The sequence below is a fragment of the Mus musculus genome, chromosome 6, assembly GCF_000001635.26.
Source record: "Mus musculus strain C57BL/6J chromosome 6, GRCm38.p6 C57BL/6J".
Classification (NCBI taxonomy): Eukaryota; Metazoa; Chordata; class Mammalia; order Rodentia; family Muridae; genus Mus; species Mus musculus.
The window spans coordinates 141,851,984-141,879,739 of NC_000072.6; the positions used below are offsets into that span (position 1 = coordinate 141,851,984).

General features: G+C 40.1%; 1 protein-coding gene and 2 long non-coding RNA genes across 10 annotated transcripts in view; 2 read left to right on the forward strand and 1 right to left on the reverse strand.

Moving 5' to 3' along the window:
* The window catches only part of Slco1a4 (solute carrier organic anion transporter family, member 1a4), a 50,847-nt gene extending 46,546 nt beyond the window's left edge, over nucleotides 1-4,301 (reverse strand). For 2 of the 6 annotated variants that reach the window (XR_003956207.1, XR_003956206.1), the window contains exons 1-2: nucleotides 4,141-4,301; nucleotides 3,230-3,306 (exon numbers count right to left, since the gene is read on the reverse strand). The gene's annotated coding sequence lies outside the window, so the exon portion shown is untranslated. Of the gene's footprint in view, nucleotides 1-221; nucleotides 336-3,229; nucleotides 3,307-4,140 lie in introns of all 6 variants that reach the window. The other 4 variants (NM_030687.2, XM_011241585.2, NM_001355577.1 and 1 more) reach the window with 4 other exon arrangements.
* Nucleotides 4,302-14,372: 10,071 nt separating this feature from the next.
* On the forward strand, nucleotides 14,373-23,637 carry Gm30784. 2 transcript variants are annotated; one of them, XR_869565.1, is made up of 3 exons: nucleotides 14,373-14,482; nucleotides 14,977-15,027; nucleotides 22,603-23,637. It is a non-coding gene; the product is annotated as a predicted gene, 30784 (long non-coding RNA). The 2 variants fall into 2 exon arrangements; XR_869566.3 differs by lacking the exon at nucleotides 22,603-23,637 and adding an exon at nucleotides 15,937-16,899.
* A 449-nt stretch (nucleotides 23,638-24,086) lies between these two features.
* Gm30843 overlaps nucleotides 24,087-27,756 on the forward strand; it is a 42,689-nt gene continuing 39,019 nt past the window's right edge. For both annotated transcript variants that reach the window (XR_378120.4, XR_003956543.1), the window contains exon 1: nucleotides 24,087-24,259. This is a non-coding gene — a long non-coding RNA (predicted gene, 30843). The remainder of the gene's footprint in view (nucleotides 24,260-27,756) is intronic.

Here is a 27,756-nt window from a genome sequence, read left to right on the forward strand (position 1 = left end):
CAGATTCCTTTCACCTGCGCAAACCCAGAGCAGTGAATCGGGATAAACTGTGCACACCTCACATTCCATCCATGTGTTAACGCAGAAATGTACCTACAATGTTAGATTCAAAAGTTTGTGTGTTTTCAGAACGAAAGGACCATACACAATGCCTGGATAACTTCCGGATAAGCACATCAGGCCATGGGTTCAACCAGTCCCTCCGGTGGCCAGTCACCTACCTAATGGGAGTTGTTCTCCAAAACTGGAGAGCTCTGGGCTTAATGACTGCAGAAATAGGAGGGACTTGCATTGGGATGGTGGAGGAATACTGTTTCTATGTCAGTGAAGATGAACTGGTGAAACAAAACATACAAATGTTCAAAGATCTCCAGCAGAAACACCTACTTGTGCCCATCCTGACCACTGGAGCCCTACTTCACCTGGCATCCTGCCTTATCCAATTGTTAAAATGGCAGATACATAGCATTGCAAAAATCATTGTCGATTTGGACTCTTCCCTTGCTGCTCTATGCCTGCATGTCCCAGCCACATAAACTGTTTAATACCCACTCTGCTACTCTTGCAGTAGTCACATAGCCTGGTGGACAAATTAAAGGTGTAACTTCCTCTCTTTATAAGACCATGTCCAGCAAGCACCTGAAATTCCCCTTCGTGTAAGTGAAGCATATTCCCAGCACCTCAGCACCAGCCAATTAAGTGCATTTACCCCCCCTGCTAACCTCTCCCCAAAGTGTAACCAGTCTTTGTAAGCCCCAATAAAGCAGAGCTGTTTCACTGAAAGTCATCTGTGAGAAGGTTATTTTTGCCTAGCACTAATGTCAGCCATGATCCCATGGAATCCACCAACTCAGCTGGGCTTCACTTCTTTGTGTCTAGCCTATACACCCAGAGGCTAGAACTGAACCAGGCTGGCAAGCATGTGTACATGCGTACCTGCACACATACTTATGTTTATACCCAAGTCTATAAATACATTTATACCCCACAGAGGGAAGGGGTGGAAATCTCTGGAATAGGAACAATTTAACCAATATCTTGAATGTTATATTTATGAAAGCCATTATTTTGACTTTCATTGTAAGTACTTCCATAGAAGACTGGGTTTGTTTGATTTCTAATGAGGCAATGCAAATGACTATACTTATTCTTTGAAAATACTGACGATAACCTTGAAACTTGTTAAGCTCTGAATGTAAGCTAATGACAATGTGGTTAAAATAAAGCTTTTCTACTCTTTAGTTAAAAGTGCGAGACTCCAGAGATACCCTTTGAAGTCACTGAAAAGCTTCTGCCTTTAAGAACACAAAGATATTTGATTTTTTTTTTCCTTTTCGGTTGTAGTACTGAATCTGTGCCTTTCATAGTAACTATCATTTACACTTCTTAGTTCTCAGAGAGACACAGTGCTGGCCATGTGACCCTCTCACAGATTTCTCTACAGTTAAAGCAGTTTATGTCTTCCAATCCCACAGGAAGAGCTCCCATTGAGGACTAGGAATGATGAGAATGCCTATCCCATCACTGTGCAGTACAGCATGGCCTAACAAGAGAATGGCTGTCCATCACATTTTCCATTTGTCACTGACTCCATAAAGTCACAGAAGGACACAGTCCTCTTGTGATAACATTGAGGCTTTGTGATAACATGAGTAGAAGTTCCAAAAAAAAAATATTCTCAGCTTTTGATCCATGGAAACCCAAAACAAATTAATGCTATATTGAGCTATTAATGTGATTAAATACAACAAAAAAGAATGTAAAGACATCCATTGTGTTTGTACTAAATCTCTGCCTCACTGAGCCAACAAAGTCTGTGTGACCGGGCTTACTTCCTGAGTTCTTTGCATTCCAAAACTTCCCTGGAGTCTCAGAAAGAGAAACACTCCAAGGCACTGTTATTTCAAAGAAACCTGGGGAGACACTGAATTTTAATCATTAAAAACAAGCTAAGTAAAAACAACACATAAGTTTACCAACTATGGATGAATCCAACAATGCTAGGTCTAAAACCGTAGGATTTAGGAAAAGACTGGACACCTAAAAAGAGAACTAGATGTGGTTATTTATGATCTACATATTATGAATATGTCCATCTCTGTATCAGCAATATGTCAGTACAAGTATTTATATGCAATACAGAAAGGTGACTTGAGCTCTATTCAATTCTTCCAGACTCATCAAACTTTATCTATTTTGTATCTTTAAAGTGAAACAATTTTTATCACCGTCAGAGAATTTTAATTTCATAATTAATCTACAGAATTTATTTTAATATATCCATATGATTTCTCAATAGTGTCCACAGCACTAATATATGAAAATGCTCTAAACAATGTCTATTTGACAGTTAATATGGAATGGCTCTAAGTTTATGCATCATTTTAAACTCTTTCAGAACTCTGAGCCAGTTCTGCAGGACTCTGGTTCTCTTTACTGCCTTTCAACTACAACAAACACTTATTGAACACTCACTATGTGCCATTAACTTCATGAAATGGGAATATTTAACAAATAACAAGACAAGCTTGCTGTTCTGTAGAAGGCTGAATCATTCAAGATTGCTCAAACACCAGAAAAAGTTTCTTGGACCCAGATCCTCAGGAACAAATTGTTCTAGGAAAGTTAAAATTTGTTATAAATAAATGAATAAACAAATAAATGAACATACACTGTCATTGAATCAGGCCATGTAGGCTGAGGTTCAACTTACTTCTTGTGTTAATAGGGTTGAAAATTCACAATATAAAGATGAAAATTAGAGAGGCTATCTTGGCAGTCCTGAGCACACACTTGAATGAAGCCCCCAGACTTAAGGCTCCCACATAAAACTTCAAGTCCACTTAACTTCCTGAGAGGAGCTGATACTTATTTTGAAAAGAATGTTAGAAAGGGGAAGGTTTCCATTAGAGAGCAAAGTCATGATCCAAATCTACTTTGAATATAGCTGAAATATTACACTCTCAACTCTCCACACCTGCCTCATTTTGTCATCCATAGAGCAACTTTTCATCAGCCTTTATGCTGTTTCTCCTGAGCCCAGGCTAGTCACCCTACTCATCAGTAAGAGCAAACTTACTCCTCTCCCATGTCAAAGCTATCTTCACTTTCTTTAGTAGCTTAAAATATAACTATTCTAAATATCCATTTTCATTTTTTGGACAAGAGAAAGTGGGTCTAGTCCCTAGAAGATTACAGGGTAATTTTTCTACGAGTACTAAATCATTACCTGGTTAGTTTCTATCGCCACCTTGAAGATTCCTTTCAAAACAGTCTTGTTGTCTCAGAAGTTTTACAAACAAGAATCTGTAATATAAATAAATCATACAAAGCCAGGCACTTGAAAACGGATTTAATGTTAGTAAATTATCCTGCACTTTCTTCTAATGTGCCAACCTTTTCTCTGAAAAAATTATATTTTCAGATGCATTTTAAATATGTCTATAGAGGGAAAAAAGGCAAAGAATCGTCTGTTTCATTGACTCAACGAAGCCTGTGTAACTCAATACTGCATCATGCCATATTCCCCTGTAGAGCTCTTTGATCCTAAAGGAGAAATGTGAACAGAGTCAGATAACTACATGAACAGTGTCCTTGGTTAGCACAGGGTTGTTTAAACAATGACTCCTGTTCCCAGGATCACACAGTATCACAGATAAACACAAATCAACCATGAATGCTAATGAAAGCAGGGCATTGCACTTTTAATTAAGCAGTCAGCAATGCAATGTGTTCCCCTCTTTAGCACCCACAGGAGAAATACTGGCCACAAATATAAAGCATTTTGCATTGTTTGTTTTATTTATTAAAGATATATGATGGAACATCTATCGGCTCTACTCTTTTGAGAATGCAGGGTAGCGTTTCTCAGTAGGTAGGTGAGCATCCTAGAAAGCAGAACTCTAGAACTGTGACTTCCTCGCAGAACTGACTCTCTGCACTCACTAAGCAGAAACCCTCAGGAGTTGTCACCCTTTGGTTGGTGGTCCTTAATAACATCGCAGGCACAGGAAAGTACAACTTTGCCCTAAGTGAATAAGCATGCTCATTCACACTCAATATCCACACCCTCACTATCAGAAAATGCGTGCTGTTCATTTCATTTACTCTGCACTATTGAGTTAAGGAAACAAACTTTACCACAGCCAAGTGAGAAGTCCACACATGAAGGAGCCTTAGAAGACGGTCCTCTCCATGCTGAGACTAAAGGAAAGTCAGAGCAGCAAAAGTCCTACGAAAAGCACTTATTTTCAGAATCCTCAAATTGCCTCTAACTGTGAGAGACAGCCTCTTGGGTGCTGTCCAGCTAAAATGCTTTCAACCAATACCAAGCCAAGGAAGGATTTGCCAAGAAAGGACTTAGGGAAATACAATGAATTGTTTAATTCCTAGCAAGTGATTTTATTTTGGTCAGCTCCTTCCAATCAGAAACCAAAGGAGACAATGCTAAATTTCACTTGTTAAGAAGTACACACACACACACACACACACACACACACACACACACACACACACACACACATTTTATTTTCTACATTCCAGGTACCTGAGAAACCTTATCTGATATCAAGAAAATTGCCCATTCATATGGTTTTACCATGCAAAATAATACTGGCACATATAGACCATTTCTTCACCAGCAATCTAGTCAATTTGTCAGTTTAGATGTGTTCTAAATCTAAACTGAGAAGCAGAAGAGGAAATTCAAAATATGAGTTCTGCCTTGAGCAGAGCCAGCTGTTAATGGCACGCCTGTCACTTCTAGTAGCAATCATATGTAGAGAATGAGGAGATAGTTGCAGGAGAAGCCAGTGTTCCACACTTGAGTCACATTTTTGACCTAAGCCTTACCAGGCAGCTTTAGGCTTTCTAATGCAAAGTCCTGTTTGCAATGATTATATTCATTTAATACACAAGTATTTATTAAGCTACTAAATTCTAAGCACAATAGTAGTTGTTAGGAAATTGAAAATGAGTAGTTTGCACTTGTTCTCAAGAGGTCTCAGAAGCTATTGGGAGAATTCGATTATTAAGTGGTAATAATTGCCATCATTCAATCAATTTCAGAGACAAAACCATTCTGATCTTTCATTTGGATTCAGTAAAATTGTTTAACCACGCATGTTTAAAATTACCACAAATTTGAAGATCTACTTGCAACCTATCTGTGTGTGTTTAGACAGACCACTCAGTTCTCTTTCTATACATGAAAACAACATCTATCTTTCTCAAAGTACAAGGAAGGAGATGGAATTCATAACAGATAGGAGAAATATTTAATGTGAGGAAAGTCACAAAGGCTTAGAAGAGTGAGAAAATACGTTAAAGGCTGTATCAGGAAGAGAAAGAGCTGAGATATTCAGGCTGGTGTCCCTGAGGACATAAAGCCACCATTGGAAGCTAGGATGGGCTCAGTTTTTTAATAATTTCCCACAATTCCAGTGTCACACAAATGTTTCCCAGCAACAACAATCTAACAGAGTCTGACGAACAGAGAACATAACAAGCTTAAGCTTTATATGTCGGTCTCTGAGATAGAGAATGAAGAGAGCCTGGGAGAAAATTGATGGAAGACCAGATAAACACTGATCAAGTTAGCTATAATCCTCACTGCATAATTAAATATGCTTAATTCCTATTATAAAATGGGTGCACAAGCAACATTAATTAATTGCAGCTATTTGCTCCTGCATAATAGACTTAAGTCCTCAGTGCTCTGACTTAGATCAGATCCTTGCATATTTCTGCAGCTCTCAGTTCCTACACTCACATCTCTGAGTGACACTAAACACTAGGGTTTGCTATCACATCCATTGGTTTCTTTATTGAGTGAGATTCATGAATTCAGCCCTACGGTATCACTGTAGAAAGTCATCAGATCTTCACAGAGCACAGTCTGTCCGCAAGGAAAAGACCAAGTGTTTGGAGGCTTGCTGCCAAGAAATCTACTTGCCAAAAGAGATAAGCTACCGCATTGCTGATCAAAATGATACTTTGAACTCCCCCTGTGACGTGTGCTTTTCAGTTGAGTAACATACAAGAAGTGTCTAAAAGAATCTTTGTTCCTAAAGGATTGCTGCTACATTGGAAAGACAGCTCTGATATCATTTAGATGGTGCATTATATTGATAAAGTTGGACATCATAGAAGACGATACCTAATAAATAATAAACATCAACCTAACATGCTTCACATATTTTATGCATTATTCTGGAAATGCTGGTCACATCTGTGCGTTCAATTCTCCTAAAGCCTTGTGGCCTGAATATTGTCACCCAATTTTAAAGATACAGGATTTGAAGCACAGAGGGGTTGATATAGGTTATAAGTGCCAAAGGCAATATTTACCTCTGGCGACTAGTCATCTCTGTAGTAATCTGTAAACTGTAGTAATCTGGCCCATCTCATGTGTCTGTAAGTGATAACCCAGAATTTTCTGAATAGGTTTAAAGCTGTATTTGTTTTAATTCTTCCTCGGTGATCTCTATGCTGTTATTTAGAGGTATCATTGGAGATTTTATTTTAGCTAAATATAGTACAGGAGCTAGAGAACTACTACTTAACAACTCCTGCTCCTTGGCCAGAGGACTAAAAATTGGACCCTAGTATTGCCCAGAGTGCTGTACACGAGACTCTAGCACCTACATCAGGTTGCACTCAAACACTGGGAACTTCAGGAAGGAATAGGAAGAAATGCCAAAATTCTGCTTCTGGCTTCCATGAGCATCCGCACACAAGTCCAAAGACACATAAACAAATACATCTTTTTTAAAACACTGATAAAAGGAGAACAAGTCGATAACCCTAGTTTTTACACTGCAGAGGAAGAGGCAGGAGGATGCATGTAAGTTCAAACTAAGTCTGGTCTTCATGGTAGAGTCTATGCTAACCAAGGTACAGAAGGTGAGCTTGCCTCACAAAGAAAAGAAAATTTAAACAGTTGTAAAAGTAATCGGTGTTTCTGAAATGAAATCTTTAGTATTAAAAGGAATATTAGCTGAGCCAGACTAATGTTGAATCTTAATTCTTCTCATGAATTATTATCTAATTATTTTTTACTTCACTCAGGGCATCTGTCAACTCTCCTCATTTGCTCTGTTATTTTGCTTTACATAGATTTGAGTTTAATGAGTGAGTCGAAATCCATCTGAAATTTCTACTCAGAGCTGCTGAATGACCAACATGTGTCTCAAGTCACTGCTGAGACTGCCCCTCTGCCTGCATACCTCTAATGTCAGAGCAGTATTGTCCAGATGCCCCTCTATGTGGGAGATGGAAAACAAAACACTTGTGTACATTACACAAAGGGGATCGCGTGGGGCTCTGAAACAGTATCGGGGATAATCAGGGACTGGTTTCATTACAGGTATGTGTATATATAACTCACCATTTGTCAGGTTTTTGCTCCAGAACCTTAGACAACTTTCAGTGTTCATTTGTGGCCAGGTGCCCTTGGATTTATTAGATAAAGAAGATATGAGTGAGGAGCACCAAGGTGCAACAGGTAACCATGTATAGAAACTATCTATTATTTATCACCCATTTTTGGCCTTGTCCAGGTTTGCCAGGTCAATTAGCAGAAGAAAATAATGAATTTGACTGATTATTGATAGAAAAAAAGAAAGTGCGTTAGAAGCCAAAATTCCATGGGAAAATAACCCATGTTAATGGTAAATATTTAAAGAAAAATTTACTATGACTAGGCAAGAAGCCAAGAAAAGTATACGAAAATATCTTACTTGATCTTTGTGTAACCAAACTCTAACACCTGCTGGTCATAACCCAAAGAGTACCAAAAGAAGTAGAATCTGGCAAATGGCTATGTTTCCTTTTGTAGAACTTGGAAAACTAAAGTTTATACACCATACCATTAATATATATTTGGAATTTCAATGGGCAACTGCTTTGAGCTCCCAAAGGCTGATTCTGTAATGATACATTTGTTGACATTAATGGCTATTATGGGCGTACCCGTATAAATTAAGACTCACAATGCCCCTTATCTATGTCTCCACTAAGCTGAAGCAATTCTTTGCATATTATAATCTGAAGCACATTCCAGATATAAAACACAATCCTACAGGACAAGCAGTTGTAAGAAGATCTAATCAAACCTTAAAGGAAATGCTTATAAAACAAAAAGAAGAAGAAGAAAGACCCGTAGTGATAGACTAAACTGTGCTCTGTCACTTTAAACTTCCTAAATGGCCATGAAAAAGGAACATCAGCATCCAAGAGACATTGGGTTATAGAAAATGATGCAAAACTAAATACACCTGTGTACTATAAGGATGTATTAACATCAGAATGGAAATCTGCAAAAGTTATGCATTGAGAATTTGAATTTGTTTATATTTCCACAGGAAATGCAAAGCTGTGGATACCGTCATAACTGATAAAGATTAGAATTGATCAGGAGAAGTCTCCTGAAAACCTTGGCCATTGACCCCAAAAATTGGTTATTTCACTAAAAATGTCTCTTTATAATTTCCCTCTATATACAGTAGAGTTAATAGGTTTAAACAGATGGCAGAGAAGGTGGATGTAGGTAGAATTTTGGAATTTTGGTTTCTTTTAAAAACACAGAAATATTACAATATTGTGCTGTTGTTTTAGTCCCAGGTGTGGGCTGTGGGGCTGCTTCAGAGGACTGCAGCAGCTGACTGATATTTGCTTTGGGCTCCAGCTGAGAAAAAGTTTTGCAAATGGTTTCTATGACTGTGTAGCATTTAGAATTCTGGAAACTTCTCAGAGAGAATAAAAATCCTAAGGAACAGAGAGGTGGGTATAGTAGTTGATAGTTGTTCAGGGAAGTTGTGATATGTTAGTAGTTTTGCTCAAAGGAGAAAAGGAAATCAGATGCAGGGAACTCCTCCTTTTCCTCTGTCCCCTCTATCCCTTTTTATCCCCTATCTGGGGTTAGGGGGTTGAGGGAGTAGAATAAGGATGAAGAAGAGCAGGGGAAAGAACCCACAAGGTAGCAAACCCAGCTATACTGATGTTAGATCCTCTTGAGCTTAAAATTGGTTAGCTAAATTACTTTCTCTTGATTCTCAAATTTAATTTTTTGACTCAAAAATTTTATGTAGTACCTCTTTATATGGTTTTACTGTTCAGAAATCAACATTTAGATAGAAACTAGTAAGGAAAACTAAATCTACCTGGGTGTTTCAGACTTGGAGAAATATCTCCAAATAACGTTTAAAAAAATTCTCTTAACGTCCTCAATGAGCATCCTAAATGTTTACTGATTCTTTAAAAATTATGTTACAAAACCACATGATCATCTCGTTAGATGCTGAGAAAGCATTTGACGAAATCCAACACCCATTCATGATAAAAGTCTTGGAAAGATCAGGAATTCAAGGCCCATACCTAAACATGATAAAAGCAATCTACAGCAAACCAGTAGCCAGCATCAAAGTAAATGGAGAGAAACTGGAAGCAATCCCACTAAAATCAGGGAGCAGACAAGGCTGTCCACTCTCTCCCTACCTATTCAACATTGTACTTGAAGTCCTAGCCAGAGCAATTAGAAAACAAAAGGAGATCAAGGGGATACAAATTGGAAAGGAAGAAGTCAAATTATCACTTTTTGCAGATGATATGATAGTATATATAAGTGACCCTAAAAATTCCACCAGAGAACTCCTAAGCCTGATAAACAGCTTCAGTGAAGTAGCTGGATATAAAATTAACTCAAACAAGTCAAAGGCCTTTCTCTACACAAAGGACAAACAGGCTGAGAAAGAAATTAGGGAAACAACACCCTTCTCAATAGCCACAAATAATATAAAATACCGAGGCGTGACTAACTAAGGAAGTGAAAGATCTCTACGACAAGAACTTCAAGTCTCCGAAGAAAGAAATTAAAGAAGATCTCAGAAGATGGAAAGATCTCCCATACTCATGGATCGGCAGGATCAATATAGTAAAAATGGCTATCTTGCCAAAAGCAATCTACAGATTCAATGCAATCCCCATCAAAATTCCAACTCAATTCTTCAACGAATTAGAAAGGGCAATCGGCAGATTCATCTGGAATAACAAAAAACCTAGGATAGCAAAAACTCTTCTCAAGGATAAAAGAACCTCTGGTGGAATCACCATGCCCGACCTAAAGATGTACTACAGAGCAATTGTGATAAAAACTGCATGGTACTGGTATAATGACAGACAAGTAGACCAATGGAACAGAATTGAAGACCCAGAGATGAACCCACACACCTATGGTCACTTGATCTTTGACAAGGGAGCTAAAACCATCCAGTGGAAAAAAGACAGCATTTTCAACAAATGGTGCTGGCACAACTGGCTGTTATCATGTAGAAGATTTCGAATTGATCCAGTTCTATCTCCTTGTACTAAAGTCAAATCTAAGTGGATTAAGGATCTCCACATAAAACCAGAGACACTGAAACTTATAGAGGAGAAAGTAGGGAAAAGCCTCGAAGATATGGGTACAGGGGAAAAATTCCTGAATAGAACAGCAATGGCTTGTGCTGTAAGATCGAGAATCAATAAATGGGACCTCATAAAATTGCAAAGCTTCTGCAAGGCAAAAGACACCGTCAATAAGACAAAAAGACCACCAACAGATTGGGAAAGGATCTTTACCTATCCCAAATCGGACAGGGGACTAATATCCAATATATAAAAAGAACTCAAGAAGGTAGACTCCATAAAATCAAATAACCCCATTAAAAAATGGGGCTCAGAACTGAACAAAGATTTCTCACCCGAGGAATACCGAATGGCAGAGAAGCACCTGAAAAAATGTTCAACATCTTTAATCATCAGGGAAATGCAAATCAAAACAACCCTGAGATTCTACCTCACACCAGTCAGAATGCCTAAGATCAAAAATTCAGGTGACAGCAGATACTGGCAAGGATGTGGAGAAAGGGGAACACTCCTCCATTGTTGGTGGGATTGCAAGCTTGTACAACCACTCTGGAAATCAGTCTGGCGGTTCCTCAAAAAATTGGACATAGTACTACCGGAAGATCCAGCAATACCTCTTCTGGGCATATATCCAGAAGATGCCCCAACCGATAAGAAGGACACATGCTCCACTATGTTCATAGCATCCTTATTTATAATAGCCAGAAGCTGGAAAGAACCCAGATGCCCCTCAACAGAGGAATGGATACAGAAAATGTGGTACATTTACACAATGGAGTACTACTCAGCTATTAAAAAGAATGAATTTATGAAATTCCTAGCCAAATGGATGGACCTGGAGGGCATCATCCTGAGTGAGGTAACCCAATCACAAAGGAACTCTCACAATATGTACTCACTGATAAGTGGATATTAGCCCAGAAACTTAGGATACCCAAGATATAAGATATAATTTGCTAAAAACATTAAACTCAAGAGAACGAAGACTAAAGTGTGGACACTTTGCCCCTTCTTAGAATAGGAAACAAAACACCCATGGAAGGAGTTACAGAGACAAAATCTGGAAGTGTGAAGAAAGGATGGACCATCTAGTGATTGCCATATCCAGAGATCCATCCCATGATCAGCTTCCAAATGCTGACACCATTGTATACACTAGCAAGATATTGTTGAAAGGACCCAGATATAGCTGTCTCTTGTGAGACTATGCCAGGGCCTAGCAAACACAGAAGTGGATGCTCACAGTCAGCTATTGAATGGACCACAGGGCCCCCAATGGAGGAACTAGAGAAAGCACCCAAGGAACTAAAGGGAACTGCAACCCTATAGGTGGAACAACAATATGAACTAAGCAGTACCCTGGAGCTCTTGTCTCTAGCTGCATATGTATCAAAAGATGGCCTAGTCGGCCATCACTGCAAAGAGAGGCCCACTGGACTTGCAAACTTTATATGCCCCAGTACAGGGGAATGCCAGGGCCAAAAAGGGGGAGTGGGTGGGTAGGGTCGTGGGGGAGGGTATGGGGGACTTTTGGTATAGCATTGGAAATGTAAATGAGCTAAATACCTAATAAAAAATGGAAAAAAATCATGTTACATCTTTGAGTTTAAAATTTGAAACATCACTATGCCAGCTTTTACTGACTTTTACAACTTAACATATATAATAAATGCAAAACTACAGCATGCCATCTTCAAATTTATTTAGCAGGTTATTTTCACTATCATGGTGACTATGAAAAGTGTATGTCACTCGTTAATGACATAATAGGTAAGAAAGAGATGTTTGTAGTAATTACTGCCAGATACCACAGTAAACTTCATGCATTATCCCTACATTAACCTAGATAAAACATGTTAGGTAAAGTCATGTATTTTAAAACACTTTAGAAGTCAATCAATAATGCCAGTAACACCAATATCTGGGAATCAACTTAGATAAGGAAGAAAGAGCAAAGATCAAAGAGAACCCATAGGCTGCTTGCTGCCTCAGTGGGTCTGATAAATAATATATAGAATAAATTAGGAGGGGGTAAAAAGGAAGGAGTTCAGATTTTGATATTAGGCATGTTCCACAGACAGGAGAATCTGACTGGTGGGTGATGGGACATGAATCACACGTTTGATTATCAGAGTAGTAGGTGATCAGGACACCTGAGTTCAGGTAAACAGGGCACTGGATCTGAAGAGGAGACTTGAATGCCCTACTGCATCTAAATTGGAACTGCAATCTTTTCAATTTTTTTAAATATTTGAGTTATTGTTGGTGTGGATATGTGTATGGTGAGTTATTGTTGGTGTGGATATGTGTATGGTGAGTTACCATTGGTGTGGATATGTGCATGGTTTCTGTGCATGAATGGAAGCACAGGAGTGGCACAGCACACTTGTGTGTGTGTGGGGGGGGGGTGTCACAGGACAAGTGTCAAGAGTCTGTTCTCTCTTTTCATCCTAAGATTTTTGGAGATTGGATTTAGGTCCTCAGGCTCAGTGACAAGAGCTTTTACCCACTGAATCATCTTACTAACCCAAACCATTTCATCCCCTTCCCTGTGCAGAATTTTTATTTTTCTGGCTCAGGTTTCTCTCATGTCTCGTTCAAGTATTTGCAATACTAGTTATTTCCAACCCTGTGATGCTTTCTTCCTGGTGTGAGAACCAGCCAGGAAGATTTTTCATTATCATAATATAAAGCCATGAACCTTACTGAGAGATGCCCTTGTTTTATCTGTCTCTAATGAAGTCTTGTTACCACTCCAGAGGTTTTCCCCTTATGTGTATATATGCAGCATTGCAACACCAGTCAGCTTTAAAAATACTGGGGTCAAATGTAGCTGGTGTTTCCATTTGGTGTTCCATTTCATGTGAATACCAAGTATCTGACTCTAACTGCATCAGGATATTTAATTGGCATTTATACTACTGCCCTTTCTTCATTTGTGAATTTCTGGGGGTGTGTGTTTGTATGTGGGTGCCTCTGTGTGTGTGTGTGTGTGTGTGTGTGTGTGTGTGTGTGTGTGTGTGTGTGTGTGTGTGTGTACATATCTCTGTGTGTTTGCATACAGACATACAAATGCACACATATACAAACATGTACAAGTACCCATGTGGAGGTCAGCAGATAGCTTCAGGTATTGGTTAGCACCTTCCACTTGATTAACACAGGGTCCCTTTGCTGCTCCATACCCAGGATAGCTGCCCTGTGAACTTCCCATGACCCTCCTGCCTCTGCCTCCTCTCTTTCTGTGGCGCAGCTGGGGTTACCAACAGATCCAGCTATACTTGAGTTATTTGGATTTGATCCTTATGTTTTCATAGCAAGCACTTGACCAACTACACAATTGCCCCAGCCTCCCTCATTAGAGCTTCCTGAAGCGTGGATTCATTGCTATATTGAAACACACCTTATCAGAGCTGTTGTTGCTGTGGGAAATAATGTCTCTCTTTCTAGATCACCATTTCCAAAGGGTAGCAAGCCTCCACATCTCCACTATGGATCACAGAGGGGACAAAATGGACTACCAAAGTTTTGAAATTCTCTAATACGTTACCAACTTTGGGGCATTTTTACTTAAGTGTTTGTGATGATGATTTTTCCTGTTGTTAATATAATAAGTTTTTGATAGATTGTAATCTATCTGAGTTCATATGATATATGCATTTCATATCATCAAAGCATGTTATATATGTACATTTTTGGTTTTGGCATCTTTCTTCATGTTTCAACCCAGGTGAAGCAATAGTCTCATCTCAATGTGCAATTGCCAAATATTTAAATTCCAGAATCCGAACTCTGAGTTCCTTTGGAAGCCACGGCAAAACAAGAACCCACATGCTCCTTGACTAACCACAAAGGCACAAAGTTAAAAGTGAAATATTAATCACTGCACTCGGTGCACCCATCTCTTTTTCGAATGGCAAGCATTCCAAAGGGCATAAAACTCAAAAGTTTGCGCTCAATCACATTCTCCTTTAGCAACCATGGAAACAGCAAGGTTGTAGTAGTCCATGTACATGGAGGCCTGCTACAGCACCCCAACACACGCATTCAAATCTAAAATTCCCATTGCTTTTATCAGGTGCGTATATTCACCATTTAGCTGCTTTTTATCCTCTCCACCTGTTCACATAGGACACTTTGCCACATATGATTTTTGTGTCTATGAAAGTGTGTGTGTGTGTGTTGCATGTGTATATATCATGGCATGTGTGTGTAGGTTTGAAGAGAACACACAGGAGTCAGTTCTCTATTTCTACCATGTGGATTTAGGGGTCTCATTAGTGTCTTCATGCTTCGAAACAAGTGACTTTTACTACTGAGCCATCTCACTGGCCCATTTATAGGTTTTTCAAAATATTATCCCAAGACTCAACCAATCTCGACATTGTGTTTAGGTGATTATCTGTCATCTTTTTGGCTAGAAACAGTCCCTCAGCCTTTCCTTGGGAAGATGGGGATTCTTGCAATTTCCACAGATTATCATGGGGATGGAGAGATGGTTTGTTGCTTAAGAGCTCTTGCTGCTCTTCCAAGAATATATATCAGGTGATTATGACTCATTTCTAATTCCAGCTCCAGGAGACCTAACACATCCTTCAAGCCTCCTTTGGAACCAACACACAGGTGAGAGACACATGCTCACACATATGTAAAGGTTTTAACTAAATTCTCCAAGAATGTCAGCTTTTCAAAACACCCGTCAATACAAATTGGTCTAAAACCCCTTCATGAAAATTTTCTCATTACACGGTTTCCACTTATCTTGGGACTGGTGATGTGAACTTCGGTCAATGTGGATCTTCCATTTCTATTAATTTTTCATTTGTTTCACAGGAAATTTGTGGGCCATGCTCTAAATCATACAGTTTCTATATGTAATTCACAAGTGTTAGCCTGCACTGAAAATTTAAAACTCATTTATTTATGTTACATGGTAAATTTCTAGTCTAGGATAGGGTTTCCCTTATCTCCAAATATAGACTAATTTAAGACAATATGAACTTACATATTTTCATTCTACACAGTGGATTACAGTCTACATTGATCAGTGCAGTAATTACTTTTCCCATTTCTAAGACAAAATATCTGACAGAAGCAATATGAGGCAGAAATTATTTGGCACAGACCTTGGGGGTGTAGATCATCATGGTAGGGAGGCTGTAAGAGGACTGAGAGGTTGTCTCATTGCATCTAGTCAGAAAGTTAAATGGAGAGTTCTGGCTGTGTCATGTGATGCATACTCATGTGAAACTTTGCTGAAGTAGACCCACAAGGTGACACATGATATTTGGAGAGAGTATATGAACGACTCACTCAACAGACTGTAAAGGCACATTTGCATAGCTAGACATGCAACGCTTAGTGGTCTTATGTCTTCACTGATCTTTACTTCATTGAGAGGGGTATGAGAGAGACTGTCTCCTCAATTTCCAGCTATGTCATATATATATATATATATATATATATATATATATATCTGCTTCCATGGAGTCTTGTCAATTCAGCTCATGCTTGGATGTTTCTGCTGGATAGTGCTTCCACTGCTGAATCATGTTTGGTGACACTCTCTGAACTGGACTGATGGTATCCTGACACTACTGAACTGGACTGCTGCTATTTTGACAACAGAGATTGGAATCACCCCCAAAGAACTACTTCTAAATGGATCCTCATCTGCTTGTCCTATTTACCATTCTTCCTACCCTGCCTTTGGACAGTAGGCTAGAAAGGAGAATCAAAGCATTTGAGAACCCTTATTAAAGTTGGTTTTGAAAAATCTAAACCTACAAGGAAGCAGAGAAAATGAATGCTAGTACTTTGCCCACTTTCTCCTTTTTATTCAGTCTGGGACCCCCTAGACCATAGAATGGTACTACCCATACCCACATCCTAGCTATTTCAGTTAAATTTTTCAAGATATATGCTATCTATCTAGCTATCATTTATCTATCTATCTATATCTCAACATCTCGATATGTGTGTGTGTGTGTGTGTGTGTGTGTGTATACATCTGTACAGCAGTGGTCCTCCATTCTGTAGTTCTATCCTTCACTTTCATCCATGAAAATAGATTCTTATTACACTACAAACTATACACTTAATTAGTTATAACAAGTTTGAAGGAAGATTAAGATATTTATTCTCCAGAAAACAATAAAATGCACAAGGAAGAACTAAGCCCACAACCAGAATGTCTAATCATATGCCTTTTCTTTAATCCTCAAGGACCATGACTCTTTGTTTTGCCTATCTTCTTCCACGACTCACACTAATCTGCATTTAAATGAACTTTTCCCCATTACAAAAATATTTTTTTCTTCTTTATTATCAAATTTAGGTAACTTTTAAAACCTTAGCTTCTTATTCCAAGATCTGACTTTCCGCTAACATATTTGGCTAAAACCCGAAACAGCACTAGACTACTTTTGCATTTACCTACCAATAATTTTGTGACCTCTCCTGCTTCACTGAAATAAAACTGTACCTCCAAAAGAATTTGTGCCACGTTTTTAAAATGATTAACCAAGGACAGCGGTCATTTCTATTTGTAATTCCCTTGAGTTTGACTCTGTTTGCCTTCTCTTAGCACTTTGTCCTCCGGCTGCTTGTTTATTAGACTATAGTGAAGGAGAAATACTGTTTGAACTTCTTGCTTGATGCTGTGTTGTTTGGATTTGGTCATGTGAGACAAGGTCAAATTTTTCCTATTAATTTGCAGCAAAACTAAGCACTTCCCCTTATATTATGGCTGGATGAGGCCACCCAGTTGGATGACAAGTGTCCCAAAGTAGGTAAAGGCATCAGAAACAGCCCCTGCTCCCCCTGTCCCACAAAATTACCAAGCTATACAACTATAATATATATACAAAAGGCTTAGGTTAGACCAATGCAGGCTTCCTGAATGTTGGTTCAATCTCAGTGAGCCCCTACAAGTCCAGGTTTGTAGATTCTGCAAGTTTTCTTGCGATGCCCTTGTCCCCTCTGGCTCCTACAATCCTTGTCTGTCCTCTTGAATAGGATTCCCCAAACTCCACCTAATGTTTGGTTGTAGGTCTTTGCATCTGTTTCCAACAATAGCTAGATAAAAGCCTCTCTCATGACAATTGGGTTAGGCACCAATCCATGACTATAGCAGAATATTATTAGGCATCATTTCATTGACTTGTGTGTTGTGTGTGTGTGTGTGTGTGTGTGTGTGTGTGTGTGTGTGTGTGCCAGTTTTATTTGGTTCCATCCTAGGTCTCTGTACTATCAAGCCACTAGTTTCTTGTCGACTAGACAGTGGTAAGAGTAGGCTCACTCTGGTAGCATGGATCTCACAGGAGACCAGTCACTGGTCAGCCATTCCTACAGTTTCTGGGCTACTTTTACCCAGCACATCATGATGTCAGAATAAATTGTAGGTTAAAGGTTTTGTGGCTAGGTTGGTGTCCCAGTCACTCTACTGGAAGTCTTGCCTTTTAGTTATAAGAGATGGCTTTTTCAGGCTTTGTATTCTCCATTACTAGGAGTCTTAGCTATGGTCACCCTAATAAATTTCTGTCAGTTTCCACTATACTTGGTTTCTACCTTGACTCTGAATAGATCTATACTACCCTCCCCCTCTATGCCCTCCCCACCTGTCCCCTCCTGTTCCCATCCCCACATGACCCCAGTCCACACACAATATTTATTCTATTACCTTTTCCCAGGGAGAGCCATGAATCCCCTCATGCCCCTTGAGTCTTTCTTGTTACTTAGCCTCTCTGGATTCTTAGATTATAACACAGTTATTCTTTACATTGAAGTTAATATTCACGTGTAAATGGATACATGCCATGTTTGTCTTTCACAGTCTTGGGTACCTCACTCAGGATGATATTTTCTAGCCATATCCATTGCCTGGAAATTTCATGATGTCACTGTTTTTAATAACGGAGTAATACTCCACTTTTTAAATCCAATCTTTGGTTGAGAGACATCTAAGTCATTTCCAATTTCTAGCTATCATATATGGATCTGCTATGAACATAGTTAAGCAAGTGTTATTGTGGGATAGTGGAACATCTTTTGGGTATATGTCCAGGTACAGCCGAGTCTTGTTGATCAAGACCCAATTTTCTAAGAAACAGACATTGATTTTTTTTCAAAGTGTCTGTACAAGTTTGCACTACCACCATCACTGGAGAAGTGTTCTTGTTCTACATCCTCACAAACATGAGCTGTCACTTATGTTTTTGATCTTAGCCATTCTGATGAGTGTAAGATAGAATCTCAGAATCATTTTGATTTGAATTTCCCTGATGGCTAAGAGTGTTGAACATTTCGAGAGCTTCTCAGCCATTGGTGATTCTTCTCTTGAGAAATCTCTATTTATATACGCACCCCTTCTTAATTGCTTTATTTGGTTTCTTGAGTTTATTATATATTTTAGAATTTGGCCTCTGTCAGATATAAATAATAATTTTCACAAGAACACTAAGGGAAACTGAAGGAATTTTGAGGTAACAGAATGTAAGACAGCATGTATATGTCCATCATTCCCTCACTGATGGGGACAACATCACCTACAGAACTCAAAGTTATCAAAACATCATGGGCCACCCAAGAAGAATAGAAAAACGAAACACAGTTACCATGAAGATTAAAGCCAAAATTAAAATAGAAGTGAGTGAGGAGTCAGTGAACCCAACTGATTTTTGAGTCTGAGAATATGGATGAGATGTGTTTTCAAAGTCAATGAAGCACAAGATATGTGCAGTGTGCATTTTCTTATCTTGAAACAGACTCAGATGTCCACCTCAAATTACAAACTGACAATGCAGTTTAACATGGATACACACATGAAATAATCTATACATGCACCGAGTATGTAAAATTTTAAAATATTGACTGTGAATACAACTGTTAAGGCAGGAATAAAAGAAGAAACAAAGGCATTATTTAAACATGACAGGGAAGGTCATGTATTAAATGTCACGATTAATATGAGTAGCTGATTACTTAAGGATATTAAAGCTATTAAAAATATAAAGGATACTAATACAATGAGATCTTATGGAAAATATTTGGAAGGGTTTTCTGGTAGGAGGTATGGGATGTAAGTAAATGTGTGTGTGTGTGTGTGTGTGTGTGTGTGTGTGATCACATGTGTCTGAGTATACCTGTGTGGCATGTGCATGTGGAACCCTATTGACGTTGGGAATCTTCCTTGATCATTCTCCACCTTGTTTATTGAGAAAGGTTCTCAAAAGCAAATCCCACTTTTAGTCTAACTAGCCAGTTTGCCCAGCGAATCCTCTGTCTCCGGGGATTTTCTGCCACCGCACTGGTCCTGGTTTTAGCAGGGCTCTGAGGATCACACTGCAAGTCATCATGCTTCCTTGGCAAGCACTTTAACTAGTTTACTGAGTTGTCTTAACCCACAAGTAGTAATTGTTTAAGATGAAAAGCCAGGTCAACGTAAGTACAAACATGTGAGTTGTTTTAACAAAGGTGTCAGTGAATAAGTCACTAAATTGGAAAACCTTGGCACTGCAGGTGAATGAATACCTGTTTCACAAGCTGCGGAATCTTTTCAGGCAAAACAAAACAGTCTTCCAAACAGGCCTTCTGGCAACTTTTATATGATAAAGTTAGCACTTCACAAATATACTTAGCATTTGACAAGCTGTGTACTCATCTCTCATTTACAAAGCCAACATTTTAAACTGCCTTTACATTTCTCCTTTCTCTTGCCCCCATGCCTGCACACTAGAATCAAAGTTTAATATTTAACCATAGTGAAGCTAACATGCTTCTGAAATAACTGTTGAGACTTCAGCAAAGTGATAGTTCACACTAAGTAAAATAAAACAGAATTTCCAAGGGAAATAACAGAAGAGAACTTTGTAAAAACTTGAAGAAATAAGCCTGCTTCAGAGGACATAGAAATGAGGTCTACAACCATGCCCTCCATCTGTTCGTCACTGTAGAATTCCAAACACAACCTGTTATCCTAAGTGCTCTGAGAACCTCTGTGACTCTGGCCCTTGGTGGCCACAGATGGCTCTGAGAGGCATTTTCCTAGGGGTTGAACTAATGGCTCAACAGTTAAAAGTGCCTGCTGCTCTTGTGTGGGACTTGGATTTGGTGCCCACCACCCACATGGTAGCTCATAGTGGTCAGTAACTCCCATTTCTGAGGATCCAGTTCCCTCTTTAGGTCTCCACATGTACTGTATGTACACACATTCAGGAAAAATCACATATACCTAAATAAAAATAAATAAATCTTTGAACAAAAAGGAAAACAGATTTTAGAGCAAGGCTCTTTGAGACTCAAGTGGAGATTTAACTCTGAAAAGTAACTCAGGATAGTAGATAGATAGTAGCATTTAGGTAGCACATGTAACTTGATAGAACTGTAACAAGCATCCAGGTTAGCATATTGGTCCTTTTTTTTTCTGCCAATGAAACAGTAATAAATATTGTTCATGTTACTATTTTAAAGAGGTTTATTTGGCCCCAGTGGTTTTGTCCAAGAATGATGTATCTCACGTAGGACAAGGCCTTACATTTGTGGAGTGCTGGCAGCATAGGAAATCCTATAGTGAAATACACAGAGTCATAAGAAACCTAGGCTTTTATAACACAGTTACTCAAAATAACTTTCATTAATTATATGGATGAATTGATCCATTCAAAAGGCAGAACCCCATGTGATGACTTCTCCCTGATCTGACTTGCTAGGTCATGATCTCTTTTACCAGCTCATGGTGGAAATTAAGTTTCCATGCTAGATGTGAAAGGGAAAACCCTGTTCAAACACTAGCAGTCAGTGTATTCACAAGTGTTCCTCAAAAAAGTCTGCTTGAGACCAAACTGAAAACTTTCAGATTAACTGCGTTGGCAGAAGAATCTCAAAACAGTGTAGTGTTGGCTCCGTAGCACAGTTATTAGGGTTTGCTCTTTATGCAGATGCATAATGAAAAGGAGCAAGCTGAATAAAGAAGAACACACAATGTACAGTTTAAAGAGAAAGAGGGCATCAGGAAGAAGAATGTAGTTAAGTCCTAAATTCAAGGAGATAAACAGATGAAAGAAATGGCTGATATCAAATGGCAAAAAGGAGGTGGTGATCTCAGGGCAAGACCCCACCCAGTTAAACTCCCAATTTCTGAAATTAAAGAACAGCTCAGGTCCAAGAATGGTGGTACATGCCTTGAGTACCAGCACTCTAGAGACAGAGGAAAGCAGATCTCTGATTTGGAGGCCAGTCTGGTCTACAGATTGAGTTTCAGGGCAACCAAGCTTTGGCAGTGAAGGAAAGCATTGAACACAGAAAGTTGGTGAATATGTAATGGAACAGGGAGGGAGGCATATTCCAGCCCCAGAAAGCAGAGAAATGTGGCGTATTTGGCTATGAGGTTCTGGCTTTAGAGCCAAGGATAGAGGAAAGGGATTATGGAATTCTGCAATTAAGCATCTCCACTACTGAGGACAGCTGTGTGGCAGGGCTGTCCCTGTGTAGGTCCAGGAGGCCATTGTGTGAAGCTGTAGAGGCGAAGGCTGAATTGCCTTGGAAGCACCAAGATATTGAAGGTGACAGAGCCATGAGATATCTGCCAAGTAAAGCTGCTAACAGGGAGTGGAAACAGCTGGAAGATAGGGACGTATGTTGAGGTCAACAAAGCAGAAAGCGATTGGAGAGTTGGAGAGCATTTTGACATTGGACAAGGAGCATCCGAGTTTGGAGTTTGCCTGGCTGGTTTTTCGGTCATACTTCAGTTTAGAATCTCCTGGCTGTGCTCCCTTTCCTCTGTTTTAGAACAAGTGGTATTTCCTGTGTCCTTTTATATTAGAACTATGTGATCTGCTTTTCAGTTTAATTTTACTGGGGATAATAATTAAGAGATTGCACGAGGCTTAGAAGAAACTTTGGACTTCTAAGCAAGGTTAAGACTATTATAAACTATGGAGACTTTTGAAGTTGGAGTGAATTCAATTTTACATTATGATATGGCTACAAGTCTATGGGGGCCAGGTAGTGAAGTGTGGTGGTTTGAATAGAAATAGCTCCCATAGACTCAAGTCTTTGAAAGTTTGGCCCAAAGGGAGTGGCACTATCAGGAGGTGTGGCCTTGTTGGAGGAAGTATGTTACTTAGTCTGGGGGGTGGATTTTTAGGTCTGATGTGCTCAAGCTATGCTAAGTGCAGCATTCACTTCTACTGCTTGCAGATCAAGATGCAGAACTCTCAGCTACCTCTCTAGTACCATACCTGCCTGCATAACAGCATGCTTCCCACCATGAAGATAACGGACTCAATCTCTGAAAGTGTCAACCAGCCCTAATTAAATGTTTTGCTTCATAAGACTTTCTTTGGTCATGTTGCCTCTTCCCAGCAATAGAAATCACAATGAAGACACATACAGAAGATATCTTCAATTAATGCTGTCATGACTCCCACAAAAATCTTAGTCTCCATTTTGCAAATCACTTTGACATCTGCAACAGATCTGCAACCCCAGACAGATGCTGGTAGATTGTCGAAATGTCAAGCTTGTAGTCCCCTTTGCATTGGTAAGTCAAGAGCTGATATTTTTCTAAGGGGAGTTAACGAAACTGTGAGTACATGTTATACAACCTTTATATGGATTTTCTGTTACTTTCTACCATAATCAGAAAATAGAAAATTAACTCATCTTTATGTGGAGGATGGGAAATATAATACATTTACAAAGGTATGAGTGATGGAGAAAACAATACATGTAGTTTGTGACAAACTTCAGTATAAGAATCAAGATGGAGGGCATTAGGATTCTAAGGAACGTGTTACCTGCAACTACCAAGCACTGCAAATGATGGAGTTACAGATCAGCAACATTGGGTGATCATGTGGCCAGAATCACCCACTTGGAAATGGGTTCTGTCATATTCAGTGACTTAGACCCTGCAGTGATCAGTCATAGGACAGAGTGTCTTGGGTCCACACTAGTGTACTCTCAGTTGTATTCCCTAAACAAGGATAAGGATTTGAGCACTGTTTGTAGACAAGTGAGCTCCACCTGTGAGTAGATCGAAGATGACTGAATGTGAGTGCCTTTCAGTTCAACTTAGTGGTGGCCTTGAAGCTAAAAGTGACAATCTTCCGGCTTGTCTTGAGGTCACCTGGTTATCTGCTTGGGATGAATATGTAACACCCAAAATGAATTCAAGACCACCCAGGACCTTCCCCCTTCGAAAAGGACTTTCCAAACTGAACTAGCAGGCAAAGTGCAGAGCCAGATAAGGAAGCTGGCTGACTTAACAAATGTAAAAACATAGTTTTAGCGGTCAAAATGATTAAGCCTGCAGCTACCAAAACAATATTAGCTGTTCTCAGAGAAACAACCATAACAAGATTAGCAATTCTCCTGCCCCCTCCACACTGAATTCTGACAAAGGCAACAAACAACCCTGACCTTGTTTCGAGAATTCCCCTGACGTTACTAGCTGTGACATTAATGTACTATTACTTTGCTGACCAAATCATAATAACCCCCATCGGGGCAAGCAAAGTGAGTCACTAGGCCAAAGGGTTACTTAGTCAGTATACAAATCAACCAATGCCTGAAAGGGTTACTTGCTACACCAATGAGAACCCTGTTGCTCAAATCTGCCCCTTACAAAGGTATAAAAAAATGTGTTCTTTCTTTGTTCTTGTTCTCTCCTCTGGCCTGCGTGCTGAAAGGGGAGTCCCCAACATGTTGGATCAATAAAAATCCTCATGCATTTTGCAACAATGGTGGCACTCTCTGTGGTCCTTATGAGTAAGGGTCTTTTGACTACCTACAACATTTGGTGAATTGGCTTGGAAGGCCCTCTTCAGGGGGACACAGACTCGGTGCATCAGAGGTAAAGTGGAATCCCTGTCTGTCTGTATTCTGTTTGTCTGTGTCTGTCTGTCTGTCTTGTTCACTTGTGTGTCCTCCACTAGACCACCTTCTGATTCTGTTTTGCTTTTTGTTTTGCTTTAGGTTTGTCTGGTTTCAGGTTCAGGTTTCAGGTCTGGTTTTGGTCCCAAGGGGACTACTGGTTATCTTGGTTTGGCTTTAGGCCGGTCTCAAGTTCTGGGGGTCTTCTTGTGGAGAGGGGTCCATTTGGAGTGGTCACAGTGACAGGCAGACGTGCCAAAACGGCACAGGCCACAACGCTGGAGGACGCTCCAGTGTCAAGCTAGGAAGTTGGATTGAAAAAGGTCCTTCTCAACCCAGCGGCAGCTAGGGTTCAGTATATGCCTGGAACAGATAGTGTCAGGCTTCTCTGGAAATTTCGATATTTGTGTTTGTCATTTTCTGTGATACTGTGATTCTATGGTGGTTGCCTGAAAACGATTTCTGTGTGTGTCTTGTATGTCTCTCTGTATTTGGATTGGTTCTGTTTCTGTCGAATTACTCTAATGCTTTATCTGGACAGTTTCTATTGTGTGTCTTGTGTGTCTCTTTGTGTTCAGACTTGGACTAATGACTGACGTCTATTTTTGAGTTATGCCCTCTGGAATAAGCCTAAGAATCCTGTCAGATCCCTACGCTGACCTCTTCCTTTCAGATCCTCAGCTGCCCTGAATCCCACTCTCCAACTCCAGGGAGCAGCCAGCAGGTCACAGTGGTCCCGCCCATGGACCTGGAGCCTAGGGAAGAATGAGCTCAGGAACCCAGAGCAGAAGAGGGGTGGTCCCTGAGAAGTCAGTGGCCCTGGATGTTGTGGCTGCTAAAGGAGAGATGGAGGAGATTATGGGAGTGTCTGGCCAAGAGTGCTGTGTGTTCATTGCCCTGGCTGTTTCTCATACTTGTCTAATTATGTTTCCCTTTCCCCTGCATCCCACCTGCCCTTCTCCAGGCTTTGGCAGTACCAGAGTGCCTCTTGTTAGCAGAAAAGTGCTTTCACTTTGAGATGTCAGTGGCTCAGTGCAGCCAGCTGTGAGAGCTGCACTCCCTTCCGTGCTAGATGTGTCTTCTCTTCTTAGGCGACCCCGCTGTGAGCTCTGGCAATGAGTCTGTTCCAAGCTCCAGCGAGGGAGGCATCTGCCCATTTGGGGCTTCTCCTATCCAAGGTAAAGAGCGCCTTCGAGTCTAACCGCCAGACTCTGATGAGGGTCTCATCTCTGTGGGGCTAGAAAAAGCCCCAACAATCTGACCAAGGTAATAGGAAGTTACAGAAGTTAGAAGAAGGACAGGGTAAGTCGGTAAGAAAGTGCAGAGGGGGAGAAACGAAGGAAGAAAGAGAGGATGAGGAAGACAGATGTGTATAGAGGTCTGGAAAGAAGTGAGCTAAGACTGTAAGGGAGAGCAAAACTTCAGCAGACTCAGGAGAGATGGATGACAGTGGCAAATAGAGAGATTAACAGTGAGGGGAAGTGGAAATAGAGATGAAGGAGATTAGAGAGGTCTGAGATGAGAGAGATACTCTGAATGGGAAATATTTAGAGTAGGAACCAGTAAGTAAGAGACAAAGAAAAAGAAAGGGTTGGTATACAAAGACAGAGACCAGAGTCAGAATCAGAGATGTGCAATGAGACAGAAGGATAAACCAGGGTAGAGGCAAACTATGAGAGAAAATGAGTGACAGGATGGGGACGTGATAATTATATAACATCCAAAGGAAGCAAAGACAAGGAGGAGGAACAATATATATATATATATATATATATATATATATATATATATATATATATATATATATATATATATATAGAGAGAGAGAGAGAGAGAGAGAGAGAGAGAGAGAAAGAGAGAGAGAGAGAGAGACGGCCCAAATGTCGGCTTCAGCTTTGGACTTTCCAGACATGGCAGAAAACAAAGATATTGCCAAAAGGGGTTCTTACTCAGAGATTGGGACCCTGGAAGAGACCTGTGGCATACCTCTAAAAAGTTGGACCTTGTGGCTGTAGGATGGCCTGCTTGTCTGCATATTGTGGCTGCTATAATGGTAGCAGTCAAGGACGCAGATAAATGGGCTTTGGGACAGAGCCTGGTGATCTCAGTGCCACATGCCCTAGAAAGTGTGGTTCAGCCCCCCATCATGGCTGACTAGCACTCACATGACTCATTATCAGACCCTGTGGTTCAACTCTGACAGAGTCACTTTTGCCTCCCAAGTCTGAACTCAGCTACCCTGCTCCCAGACCCAGGCTGTCAACAGGTTCTTGCTGAGACACATAGATGGCATGGAGATCTGACAGACCAGTCACTAGAGGGTGTAGACGTTACCTGGTTCACAGACTAAAACAACTATCTAGAGCAGCTGTGGTAGCTGGACAGGCCCTGCCAGAGGACACATCAGCTCAAAAGGAAGAACTGATTGCCCACACTAAGGCCTTGGAATTAAGAAAAGGAAAAAGGCTCAAGATCTACATAGATAGCAGGTACGCTTCTGCCACAGCCCACGTCCATGAGGCCATATATCAACAGAGGAGTCTACTGATGTCGGGAAGAAAAGGAATTAAGAACAAAGAAGTAGTACTGGCTCCACTGAAGGGCCTCCACCATGACCTTGCCAAGGCAAACATCATCTCCTGTCCTAGTCACCAGAAGATACTGTGATACAAGGAACAACAACATGACAGACTGAAAAGCATGAGCATAAACAGCCATCGCCCTGCTGGTGCTCCTGGCAACAGAGCCTGAGTTTGCCTACACAGCAGAGGACTTAGCCCTCATTTCCAAAGATTCCAGTCACCAGTTCAAAAATAAGAGACTGTGATACACCTCCAGGGAAAGAAAATCCTGCCACAAAGACAAGCAGAGGCTATGATCAAACAAATGCGTCAATGGACTCATTTAGATATAAGCAAGCTCATCCAGATATTCTCCAAGACTAAGTACCATATGCCAGGGTTAAAACACCTTGTGGAGCAGGAGGTGCACAAGTTCGTGCCCTGTCAAAGAATCAATGTCTGCCACACCATGGTAGATCCAGGAAAAAGGTACAGGGAAGACAGACCTGGCATCTACTGAGAGGTAGACATTACTGAAAAAAAATATATAAATGTATAAATACATGGTCAACTCTTCAAGGATTTTTCCATGAAATTTTAGGGAAAGAGGCAAATATCAATAGGTTACTGAAAACAATAGTAGGCCTGTATCATCCTGAGCAACTGCCATGGAAAAAAGTGTAATCTTTGGGAATTAGGTAGGGCTCTCTGAGCATCCTATTTTCAAACCTCTGTGTGCATTCCCAACAGTTTAAGCTTCAGTTTACTCCATGGTGTATGAAATAGAGATGTGTACACATGCATATAAAAAATGAGAAGACAGGACAGAACACAGCAGAGGCCTTCAGTAAATAACACTTGACAGGATAATAAAGTTCTGCATCCTAGAATATTAGGACATGATCCAAAGCATGAA